Genomic DNA, 13499 nt, shown 5'->3' on the forward strand with positions numbered 1-13499 from the left:
GCTCTTTGCTATCTGCCATCAAAATCTCTCTTCGGAATTGCAGTATTGAATAAGAAAAGAATACTCTTCAAGATACAAGTACCTTCTCTCACTCATAAGTTGAACCTAATTCTTGATGATTGTTCGTAAATGGTTATATTTATGAGCGGCAGCTGTTAAGCGCCCGTTCGTATGGTTTACCTCGGTGTAACTGTTGCAGTGGTCGCAACAGGTGGGCAATTGAGACGGCAACTACCCGTATAGAGAGCTTACCGTCAAAAGAAGACAGTATTGTCATGTAGTGGTGTCAGTCGAAGGAGAGATGCCGACGGACAAAATGTCTTCTAATAATAATAATAATAATTGTTGTTTTTTTGGGGGGAAAGGAAATGGCGCAGTATCTGTCTCATATAACGTTGGACACCTGAACCGCGCCGTAAGGGAAGGGATAAGGGAGGGATCGAAAGAAGAAAGGAAGAAGGAGGTGCCGTAGTGGAGGGCTCCGGAATAATTTCGACCACCTGGGGATCTTTAACGTGCACTGACATCGCACAGCACACGGGCGCCTTAGCGTTTTTCCTCCATAAAAACGCAGCTGCCGCGGTCGGGTTCGAACCCGGGAACTCCGGATCAGTAGTCGAGCGCCCTAACCACTGGGCCACCGCGGCGGGTTGTCTTCTAAAAGAAAACTGTTTATTGGGCTGATTTGGGCCCACAATGGACTGAATCACCTGGCGGCGGCGAAGCGACAAGCGTGCTCGGCGTCGTCGAACAGAATGCCCGCCGCTGTCGGCCGTGCTAAATTTAAAGCTGATAGCGAACTTTCGAGATAAAGCGTGCAAACTTACGAGAACATTCGGAACAACCTAGAATCAGCTCCGCCTGGCTGCGATCAATCGAGATAAATCTAGTCGCGGCTTGCGTCGAAAACGAAGCGATAGAGCGGCGGGACAGCAGATTTGAAGAATGAACAAGCACTGCAAAGATTCGCGGCATTACTCTCCTCTCAAAGAAGCATCAATCCGATGCTTGAAAACAAATAATGCGACAAGCAACAAATAAAACGGAAGAGTATGGAAATGCAGCGACCTTTAGCGCGCATAATAGGGCTCCAGACGGACGACATGGACAACTTCTGGTCTAACGCGGTGTCGCTGGAATGCAGTCATTGCGTCAGGGATGACTTCATAATCCAGTTCACCTAGCCGACGAACAACCTTGTACGGGCCGAAATAGCGGCGCAAAAACCTTTCACTCAATCCACGGCGGCGAATGGGCGTCCCAACCCCGACTTGATCTCTTGGCTTGTATTCCGCGTTGCGCCTTCGTATGTACGTTGTGTCTGGCGTCGGTCCGCCGCTGGTCTTTGATCCGTAATTCAATTCAATTTTATTCAAAATCTTTAGGATGTTTGGCGCGTCAACAAAAATCCAGAGAAAAGGCTTGACAAGGGTCGACTCACCCTAGAAGGACTTGTCAGCAGCATCAGAATGGCATACAGCGTGTCACATATATTCATAACCGGATCACTACGCTAATATGGAAATAAAATAAAACGGCATGTAAGCACAAACGAAAAAAAAAATACAAATCGTAAGTACAAATCTCAGTTGCACGAAGTGCTGACGGTACCTAAGTGTACATCAATTTAGATGCCTTATTCAATGAGCACAGAAGAGTGTATGAAAGCATTTGGCGACCATAATTCATTAGAGTTTTCGGCAAGAACCATTTGAAACAGTACAGGTGGCATACTTCAGCTCTTTACATTTTATGTTCGACAGGTGCACCATAAATGGATTATTTTTCTAATACATATTTTATACCGCCTCAGTAGTATAGATTCAATGACTTGGGGAAGGGGGTGATGCGAAGCGATGCAAAAATCGGTTCCGTATGTTCAAAACGTGAAGCATTAACATTATTTCGAACTATTTTCTTTTGAAGTAAATGCAACCGTTTAATATTCATAAAGCATGTTGTTTCCCAGACCAAAATACAACAGTTAGCAACACAGGAAAACAGTGCGTTGTACAGCGTCGGATAAATATGCTTGAGAAAGAGGTATCGCAGTCGGGACACAATACCAGCAACCTTGGACAACTTGTCCCTGACTTTTTCAACGTGTTCATCCCATGATAAATTTTCATTAAAAGCACTCCTAGGCTTTTGACCGTAGGAACTATTTGAATGAATGAGGAACCCATTTTTAGATAAATTTGTGGGACAGCAGGATCCTTATTACTAGGTATAAAAAATACAACTTTCCTTTTTCCTGTGTTTATGTACAGTGAATTGGACTCAGACCATTCGTGAAATTTCTTCAAACAATTTGTAGCTTGTTCAAGATCTCGCACATGTGCTCCTCGGAAGAATACAGTGGTGTCATCTGCATATAAGACAAATGTTGGAAGCGTACTTATATAGACTACGTCATTTGCATACAGAAAGAAGAGCAGCGGTCCCAATATACTGCCTTGCGGCCCACCAGAAGGCAGACGCATAAAGTTTGATGACTCGTTGTCTGCTGTTACTTGTTCGACACGACAACTAAGGTATGATGTAATTATTTGGTGAAATGTTGCGCGAAAATCCTACTGTTCGAGTTTCACCAACATTGTTTTGTGATTGATGCGATCGAACGCTTTCGAAAAGTAAATAAAAATGCCGAGAGTGACAAGTTTTTGCTCAAAGAACTCTAGAATTAGTTCTTCTTGTGTTAGAAGCGCAGTTTAAGTTTTTCCCGAAGCCTTGGTAGCTAAGCGTTATAATGTTACATTTCTCGCAGAAACTGGACATTCGCGGTTATATTTTTTTCAAAACACTACGAGAAAATAGGGAGGATAGAAATTGGGCGATAATTCGACAAGTCATTTTTGTCTCCACCCATATAAACAACGGTTACTTTCGCAATCTGCAATCGTCGGGGAAACACTGCATGTTCGAGGCAGCAGTTAAAAATGTGCTCTAAAACTCGGCTAATTAGATCGGCTACATATTTTATTGCTTGGAGCTCAAGATCGTCTATGTCTCGTGACCTGCTGTTACGGAGAGTCAGAAGGCAAGTTTTGAAATCATTGGCGTCCGTTGGCATCAATAATGCTGTGGAAGAAACCCGCGAGTGGAGGCATTTGATATTCTGGAGGCCGTGGTTATCATCTACCAGTGACGCGAAGAAATCATTAAATTTTTCTGGAAAAGTTTTCCACTGACTGGTGTGTTATCAACCAAGACCTCAAGAATGCCGCTGGCATGTCGACCTGGGTGGTCCTTTGACGATGTCTTTCGGTGTTTTTCGGATATCCTTTGACAGTCACACGCGCTGTGCATCGTCCTCATGGCGTAATGAGGTGGCCCCCTGCGGTGCAAATTTCTCGGTCGTCCCAAGCGGTCGTGAGTTTCCTCAGCTGAGCAGCGGATGTTCCATTCAGCACTGAGTAATCGGCTCCTGTGTCGACAAGTGCGGTAACTTTCCGGCCGTCGATAATCACTTCTAAGTCTGAGGTCCTCTCTCTTGCACTGCACGTCGCCCTCGGCGTCGGGTCACTGCTTCGTCGCATATGCGTATTGCGGGAGGGACGTGTCGTAGAAGCTTTTTTGGGGGCGGCGTCGTTTTGAAGGCAGTTCGCGTCGTGGTCGGGGTTGTCATTTTGTGCTGCGTTGGTGCAGCGAGTGTAGCTTCTTTCTTTCTTTCTTTCTTTCTTTTTATTTGTTGCTTAGGCGTTTGCCTAAGAAGGGGCTGAGGCTAAAGGCACAATGTTGCCTGACAGGGCCTCAGCCCCCTACTACATGACAAACAAACATACAAATTACAAATTATAACAGTCCGGCGGGCCGGTAAAAAAAAGTAGGCCCGATGTAAGCGTTATACAGAGAAAAATACATACGGAAGAAAATACATACAGAGGAAAATACATACACACTCAGCAAAAAAAAAGACAGAAGCGCGTGACAAAAAATTTGCATAATAAATGTACGATGAGTATATAAATAAGAAACAAGGACCAAGACATACATGAAACACTACATAAATAACAAAGTTCTACTTAAGGCTTGTTCTAGCCTACTGAAAAACAAGACATTATGTACATATAAACACAAAAAAAGAGTACAGAGAGGCGAACACAGAATCCGTAAAAAAAAAGAAAAAAATAGACCACAACTTGCTCGCATAAGAAATTTTAGCGATTGCTATAGGTGACATCGCTGCAGAGAAGAGCTCCCTTACATTCGTTTTTGAAAGTGGAGAAGGGTTTACTGTAATTAATATTTATATCTCTTCTATTGAGAATTCTGATAACTTGAAAAGAAAGTGCTTGACGACCATAATTTGTCCTTATCCTCGGCATCTCTATTTTCGGGTCTCTGATAGCGTACAAGTTTATTCTGTCTGTGGATGTGACATACAAGCGATTTTTATGTATCCATTGTAGCAACTTAAAGTAGTATACCTTGTCTGCCCTCAGCATATTGTACTTTAAAAAAAGTGGATGCGTTCTTAGTTCCCTATTTTCGCCATGATAATTTTCGCATATGCGTAACACTTTCTTCTGTAAAGTAATTAATTTTTTGTAATTAGTTTCAGTTGTCATAGCCCAGACTAAAATACTATAACTAATTCTAGAATAGAATAGAGAATAATATAATGTCTGCTTCATCCAAGATGGAATCAAGTGCTGGATTCTGTAAAGACAACCAATGATCCGTGATAAATCAGACTTAAGGCAACTAACATGGGCGTTCCAGGACAGATCACTGCTGAACCATACACCCAAGAATTTTTGCTCAGTGACCTCCTCCAATAGGCTACCTTCATATCTGATGCTAATAGGGTTCTGATCCCTAACGCTTGTCGGTTTAAAAATTACGTATTTAGATTTTGTTGTGTTTAGAGTAATGCGATTGGCTTGTAGCCACCTGGAAAGTTTTAATAAGTAATCATTGACAGATTTTTCAAGGCATGTTTTTGTTGTTCCTGTAAAAAATATATTCGTGTCTTCAGCATACATGATTAACTGGGGGGATCCTGGTATCATAGTTATATCATTCACATATATAAGAAAGAGTAAAGGCCCCAAAATTGATCCTTGAGGGACGCCGTGTTCTATCTTCATTTTACTCGAAGTGCGATCGTTTATGACTACATACTGTAATCTGTCTTTCAGGTACGTTTGCAACAGCCTCAGCGCAACGCCCCGAATCCCGCAGATTTCTAGCTTTTTTATCAATATGTCGTGTTGCACAGTATCGAACGCTTTCCGAAGATCTATAAATAGACCAAGGGTTTAGAGTTTCTTCTCTATGTTTTCAATAATTTTGTCTTTTATATGTATAAGAGCTTGTTCCGTAGACTTATTTGCTTGAAAGCCATACTGTGCATCAGCTATTATTTTATGTTTTTGAAAAAAGCTGTTAAGTCTATCATTAATGACGCGCTCAAATATTTTTGAGAATACAGTTAGAACAGAGATTGGCCGGTAGTTATTCATATTTGTTGCACCGCCGCCTTTATACACGGGTACTACTTTAGCTATCTTCAGGTCATCCGGAAACTCCCCAGTAAGAAGCATTAAGTTGATTATATAGGACAACACATGACTAATATGATTTGCAACATGTTTAATTGGCAAAGCCTTTATACCGTCATCTCCAGGCGCTACGTCACTTTTCAAGCTTCCGATGATTTTGCAAATTTCAGTTGGATTGCCCGGAAAAAGCGAGATAGAGCTCATTGGACTGTTTGCATGTGTATAGTAGGACATGCTAGCAAGTTGGCCTGTATATTTCCCTGTGCTAATGAACCTATGATTCATTTCTTCAGCAAGCTGATCATCAGACAGACGTTCGCCATCGACTGTGATATGTGTTACACAATGGCTTGAGCGCCTTTTGTTCATTAGGTCGTTAACCATCTCCCATAACCTTTTATAGTCGTTGCGAGCACGAAGAATTTGAGCCTGAAAGTACTCGATCTTTGCTTTTTTCATGTCTGAGATCAATTTGTTTCTGTAGGATTTAAATTCTTTCAGTAACTGCAGATCACGACATTTAAGAAAAGCATGAAACTTCTTGTTTTTTTCTCTTATTCGTTTAAACAAGTCAACAGTCAGCCAGGGTTTCCGCATTCTTTTTCGTTTTGTTTTATGCTCGCGCAAGGGAAAAGCTGCATCGTAGCACTGTAGCAGCCTACTCAGGAACATTTTGTAGGCGACTGTAGCATTAGTTTCCTTGTAAACGTCGTCCCAGCTTTCTTTCTCGATTAGGCTGCAAAAATGTCGCAGGCTTTGGTCATTAATTGTGCGATACCAGGTACTTTTTTTGCTACTTTTATATTTACCAGTCACAGGGGGTCCCAAGCAGAATACTGGAAGGTGATCACTGAGGTCGCATATCATGACTCCAGCAGAAATATCCTCACAACTCATGTTGGTAACACAGATATCCAGGGACGTTGCGGTATCAATAGTCACCCTTGTAGGTATTGTCACAACATTAGTGCAAGCGTACAGGTGCATAATGTCGCGGAATTTGTTTGCATTCGTGCTGTCCGATATTGTATCAATATTCACATCTCCGAGAATAACAAACGACTTTGTAATGGCTCCAACATAACTCAGTGCACTTTCTAAATAGTCACAAAAATCGGACATGATACCAGATGGCGGTCTGTATATGGCTCCAATGGCCGTATCAGATATTTTAACAAACAAGCTTTCTGTGTTTTGGTCACTCCTGGTCAAGTTATCTAGAACTTCATACCGCATACTTTCCTCGATATAAACAGCTACTCCACCTCCCCTTTTTTCCTCCCTGCATACGCTTTCGCACGTATAACCTGGCAAGTAAGGCGGAATGTCGTCCTTTGTTAACCAGGTTTCAGTTAAAACTATTACTTTAAATGTAATGGTCAGGGACTGCAGGAATATAGCTAGATTCTCTGCTTTGTTTCTTATGCTGCGCATATTGAAATGAATACTTGTAAGCTCTCGTTCTCTTGTTTTATATGCTTTGTTGAAAGCTTCAGGGTCATAATAGCAACACTCGGCCATCTCCATTGCAAGCGTTCAGTGAGCGTTTGAAACATTCCTGTAGGATTCGCTTAGGTTCCTATTTTTTCCAGATCAGATGCACTGGCAATTCTAATGACATCTGCAGTTTCATCCCTGCGCGCATAAATTTTTCCATGGGAGGTCCACACGAACTTCCATCCCACCACTTTCTTGCGGGCAACCGCAGCACCCAAGAGCTTTTTGTTCGAGGCGGTTAAGTGCTCATTTACGTACACAGAACAGCTTTCCCCGCCGAAGTCAAGATCTTTAGTTGTTAGCCCCTTTTTGCGGAATTTCTGCAGAACCTTGTCGCGTTTAGTGCGCTGTACAAAACGGACAACAATGTTTTTTTCTGTTTGCTTGAATGTTGGGACGCGGTGGCATACATCAATGTCGGAGTCAACTATTGGTTCATCTAGAAAGGCTCCAATTCTCTTGACAGCGTCGCATGGGTCGCCGGCATCTGGTACTCCTTTGATCTCAAGATTATTAGCTCTCTGGTACTGTTCCAACTCTTCTATCCTTTCACTCAGCCGTTTATTTTCTGCTGTCAGCTCATCGTTCTTCTTCGTCAGTACCTGAACTGCTTTTCGCAGCTCTTTTAACTCATTCTTGATTTCATTTACGCCATCACACGTGTCATTGCAGTTTTTCACGCTGTCTTTCAATGTTCTAAGATCAGCCCGCAGTTCCCGCTTCAGATCTTCTAACGCCTTACTGATTTCTTTGACGTCTTTGCTCATGGCGAACAGTGTAGTGCGTGACAGAGATTAACACCAAATTCAGACAATGTACGTACACAAAGCAGATGAAGCACTTCGACACTCAATGCTGTGTTCGGCAGCGGCGTACAGACAGTTTTCTGAATTGCATAATAAGGAGCAAAAGCCTCACCTGCAATAGCAAAAGTATGCTTAACACGATGTCTGTTGCAGCCGCCGCCGAACTGATGCCGAACTGGGCAGTCGCGCTCTTTATGGGGCACGATCCGATCACCGATGACGCCCCCTTGCCGGTCACCTCAGTCCCACCGCGCATGCGCAGGATGCTGATACGAGCTCAGGAGCCGGCGATCTTTCTTCACGGTCCTTCTTTATTCACAGCTTCTTTCTTCACGGGCGATGGAAACAGCAGGCTTGCAGAACTGCAATAGCAAAAGTATGCTTAGCACGATGTCTGTTGCAGCCGCCGCCGAACTGATGCCGAACTGGGCAGTCGCGCTCTTTATGGGGCACGATCCGATCACCGATGACGCCCCCTTGCCGGTCACCTCAGTCCCACCGCGCATGCGCAGGATGCTGATACGAGCTCAGGAGCCGGCGATCTTTCTTCACGGTCCTTCTTTATTCACAGCTTCTTTCTTCACGGGCGATGGAAACAGCAGGCTTGCAGAACTGCAATAGCAAAAGTATGCTTAACACGATGTCTGTTGCAGCCGCCGCCGAACTGCGGCGTAGCAGGTACACCGTCTTCATGGGGCGTGGTCGTTGGAGGATCATCGGTGTTTTGCTCGAGAGCAACATAATATTGCTGGATTTCGTCTCTTCTTCTCACTTAAATTCTTGCGATGTTTTTCTCTATGTTCGTTTTCTTGATGTATTATTGATATGCCCACTCCTGCCTAAGGCCTCAAACTGAGGCCGGCAGTATGCTGTAAATAAATAAATAAATAAAAAACCTCACCTCCAGAGGTCGCTGTCTTTAGTTTCCCCTGCGGGGGTTGCAGGATCTTCCTCGTACCACGGCTGCGTAGCTGCGGCCTGGCGACGCAAAGCGCGAGGTTGACGACGATGGTGAGCGCGAAAGGCGGTTCGGCGTGTACTCCTCTCGACGCAGGTACTCGTCGATTTCCTGCGGACTTTGGCCGAAGCGTGGCCGTGGGGCGTCAACGGCAATTCCTCGAAGACCGATACATTGGTACGGGCAGTGACGAATAATATGGCCGGCCTCACCGCCATGGAAGCACAACGGCTGGTTGTCGGAATTCCTCCAGGCGTAACATTTCCTTGAGCTTGAGCGTCGCTCATAGGCTAGGTGGGTGGGGGCAGGGAGGCGGCGTTTGGGAACAAGTTATTCATGTCGGAGAGGACGTAGGGGCTGTCGTTAGCGCTGAGGAGTGCGTATTCCAGTTACGTAGGTCATGGCCTGGGGTTCTGTGGCCGTCGGTGATCCAAGTGCCTGTTGCCCTTCTTCCCGTACCACATCCATCACAGTCGCTGCTTCCGGCTGTGGGGAGGATGGCAGTAATCGGCGTAGCTCGTCGCGGACGATTTCGCGGATCACTTCTCGCAAGTTGTCGCTGGTGGTAATCGCCGTGTTCGGACGTAGTTCACAGACATAGGAAGGGCGGTTATGCTGCCGAGCCCGGACGTCGAGTATCTTCTCGATCGTGCAGGCTTCTTGCATGAATTCGTCGACTTTTTCTGGCGGCTGGTGGACGAGGCTGCCAAAGAGTTGTTATTTTACGCCACGCATTAAAAATTGAACTTTCTTTTCCTCGGTCACCGGGGGGTCGGCGTGGCGAAAAGAGGCGCTTAATTTCTTCCACGTAACCGTGGACGGGCTCATTCGGAAGCTGCATCCTGGACTCGAGGAGTCGTTCGACTCTTTCGTTCCTAACGACACTGGTGAATACCTTCAAGAGTTTCTTCTTGAATAGCTCCCAAGTTGTTAGGGTAGATTCGTGGTTTTTATACCACGTGTGTGCTGAGCCCTCCAGTACGAAAATTACGTGCCGGAGTTGCGCCGCATCATACCAATTGTTGAATGATGATGCGCATTCATATTGGTCCAACCATTCTTCGGGGGCTTCGCCTAGGCATCCATTGGAAGTTGGAGGCGCCGCAGCTGCTGCAGTATGATCGGGGTCGACATCTTTGGCGAGGTAGTGGTGATCGTAGCGTTGTCCTTTCACTGTCTGGTGCCGTCTGGCAGGGTCCTGAACTCAGGCTGCTCTCCCTGGAGACGTCGGCTGGCTCGGCGAAGTGCTGTCTCGTCCTCCGGTGCTAAGCGCCGGGGGCTGGTGTTCGGACTTGAACGGGGCGTGCGGAACATGGAAGGCGACCCAGCACCTCTACCAGATGTCACGTAGTGGTGACGGCAGTCGAAGGAGCGATGAAGACGGATAAAAGTTCTTCTGAAAGAAAACTGGAGTGGAGGGCTCGGGAAATTTCGGCCACCTGGGGCTCCTTAACGTACACCGACATCGCATAGTACGCGGGCCTCTAGAATTTCGCCACCATCGAAATTCGACCGCCGCAGCAGGGATCGAACCTGCACCTTCCGGGTCAGCAACGGAGCGCCATAACCGCTGAGCCACCGCGGCGGCTGAAGACTAAAAAGAACCATCTCTACTCGTTGCTTTCCAGAGACTTAACACAATATTTCCAGAAACAAGAACGCCTGCTCGTTGATCTCACTTTATAGGATGGTAATAGTCCTACGAGATTTTTTTATATATTTTATATATAACGACGCCACCGTATGGATATGGAAAACTAAAAATGACTGGTGCAACTTTCAAGAGATCAGAAAAGAGAAATAACCGATGAAGTTCTAGGGCAAGGCAATATGTCAGAAGGAAGGAATTACAACCACGGAATCCATCCTTCATAACCTTTCATATCTGATGGCATAGGGACAGGTGAGGTTTTTCAGTTCTATCTGTCAATAAAGAGTTGAATTACACATTTTCGTAAGGACTTGAGTGCTTCGATGTCGATCACTATTCAAGGAGAATAGTTGCAATCTTTGGAAAAGAAATTGACCCTCAAAGATGATGCGGACAGTTTACCGCAACTGCCTTATACGACATGGTTGCCCGAGAAAAATGGGCTGCAATGTATAAACACTACATTTTAAAAAGGAGAGAGCATGAAATATACTTTTTCCCGATGACAGAGCGTCCACTCTTGCCGTAGGATATGACTAACTCAATATCCCTAGATGCGGGGTTAGTTTTTATTTGGCATAATCGAGAGTGATACCGAGGATTAAGCTGATTTTTGCGTTCACCGTCTGAGACATTATGCTTCGAACTCGTGGAGACCGACTGTCTGTTAATAGGAGCAGGTCTCTAAAAAAATTTCGTATTTTTAATTCAAAACAGCGCTTTCAGAACTGGTGGATATCACGTCTTGAACACTTTCGAAGCTATGAAGTTGCTGATTATCCTCCACCTACAGGCCTTGCTGTGGTTGGCTGGTTCGGATTCAAGACATGCAGTGAATGGTATGTCTCGGAATGGGTATGTCGGATAAATGTGACGTAGTTTAACGCGTTGTCGCCCATAAAGAGGATGTATCGAGACGAAAATTTAGAAAAAATACCGCGACGACAAACTAACTGGGAACCATTTGATATGAGTTATCTTTGTTTAGTAACAGGTAAAAACAGGTATAACCTTTGCCAAAAATATATAGCCGCTAGGGTTCACTTATCGGCAGCACAGTTTTGTGTCTGCAGCCTTTAAGATAGATTCAAGCTGACAGGAACCTTTTTCATCACTCAACCGTTGCGTAGCCCTTCCGGGAGCTGTACAAGAAATCCGCTATAAAGAGGTGAAAAATTGTAAACCCCTGATATATATTTGACAAAGGCTGCACATTGTTGCTTCTCCACACCGAGTAGAAGCCCCATTGTGTGCCATAAACTGCCGACATTCTTTTTGAAATTGGCAGCAGTTGAGTAAAAACAAATTCTTTTTTAGAGCTAAAATCAGGGAGGCAGTAGAGAAACCTAACCAGAAGTTCGCGAATTGTATAAGCGTTTGTCGCCATACAACCTATGAGCGGCTGCGCTCATATGTTAAGAGACGCTGAAGGGCTTGTTTCACAATAGGGGGTTATTCTCCTAGATTTCTGCATGAAGTTTGTATCTGTAGGCTCAGTGTGTCCACAAGTGCGCAGTGCACTCTCAACTATCGAATTTTACACGCACGTTGTAGTATCGTCCTTCTGCGCTGTTCTATTAAAGCCGTAAGCTTCCCGATGACCATCTTCGGACGCCTTCGTGCACGTTGAGCCGTTTTATTGCCACCACCGTTTTCCGGCTTTAAACAGTCACCGGCGTATAATGTGTGAGAGATGATTTGTATGAGCACGAACATTTCTCTTGAATTTTTCATGCACGATTACAATTGTTTTTCATTTTCAGAAAAACCCCTAGTGTGCAGGAGCGACGAATGCAGCAATCGAGGTAAATATCTCTTCAGCATTTTGAATTTCAGGTCGCCATTACTGTCTTCATACTTGAGATACTTAGAGGAGAACGATGGGAGGGGGTGAAGAAATTGTGGGAGGTGGGCAACCCTATAACTGCCTCCCAAAAAAAAAGAGGCCACCGCAACGGATTACACAGGGGAGAGAAAGAGAAAGCATAGGAGGGGAAGATGGATATTGAGCGGAGAGGGGCCAGGGCGATAGCAAAGGAAGATGGAAGCAAACGCATAAGTCCAGAGGATTACTGTCTTCTTAACCTTCACATTGCGCTTTGTTAAGGCTTCGAAGAGTTAGTGATTCCATGTGAAACAACAACGTTCGATAGACTCTTAGCGTAAAGTGGCCTATGACGGCGGCGTTGAGCCTGCCGCCACTTTTTTTTTATTGTGCCCCTCCGCAGGCATTTCCTACAAGGGACAGCCGCGGCTTCTGAGCACTGCGCTGCAAAACTAGTGAAGCATTATCTTGTACCGGCAACAAATTATGAGAATGACGCAGTGTTCAGCGTGGCGGCAGCGCGATGGTGGGAAATGCATTGGCGCAGACGACTTACTGTTGCGACAAGCAAGCTGTGCGGCTTATGACGTCTCCCTTTTTAATATCACCAGGAACGCAAAAGAAGCCAAATGCAGGATAACTTTGAGCAACTACTGTCGGTTTCGCACACTTGTCTTGCGTTCCCAGACAATTTTAGAGCCTGTGGGGGTAGCGGTCTCGGTCTCAGAGGAGATTCTCTCCATTCAGCGTGGCAAGATAAGCCAGAAACGAGCTACCGAGTTACAAGAGCGGGGGGAGGTGGGGGGGGGGTGTTTGGTGCTTAGCTTTCGCTCGTCGTAAGCCAGAGAGTGAGTAGGAGCAAAAGGTTCACAAAGAAAACAAAGTTTATACAGCAAAGAGGCGATACGGAGTATTTTCTAATCACTCATAACGGCACTTACAAATTGATTCCACAAAACAATGCAAAACACGCGACGTAACACTAAAGGGAGGCTACAATACAAAAGATACCTTGTACCAGAAGTGCACTAACACGTGAGACAGAGGCAAACAAAAGAAAACATAATTTGTTCAAGGGGAACTGCGCCAGTCCGACGACCTGAGGATCACGACGGGCTGTCCCGTCCCGAAGAGTGGCGCACGCTGCCTCGCTGGTATGTGGCTGGGAGAGTGGTGTTGTTCCAAGGAATCGTGCAGAAGCGCTTCCCCGAAACTTAAACTGTAGCACGGGCTGACTGGCAGCGCTACATCCTTT

At 45.3% G+C, this 13499-nt stretch overlaps 1 non-coding gene across 1 annotated transcript; it reads right to left on the reverse strand.

The window, feature by feature from the left end:
- Positions 1-575: 575 nt before the first annotated feature.
- Positions 576-647, reverse strand: TRNAS-ACU (transfer RNA serine (anticodon ACU)). Its single transcript has one exon. It is a non-coding gene; the product is annotated as a tRNA-Ser (tRNA).
- Positions 648-13499: the final 12852 nt, after the last annotated feature.

Source organism: Amblyomma americanum, chromosome 11 (genome assembly GCF_052857255.1).
Source record: "Amblyomma americanum isolate KBUSLIRL-KWMA chromosome 11, ASM5285725v1, whole genome shotgun sequence".
NCBI lineage: Eukaryota > Metazoa > Arthropoda > Arachnida > Ixodida > Ixodidae > Amblyomma > Amblyomma americanum.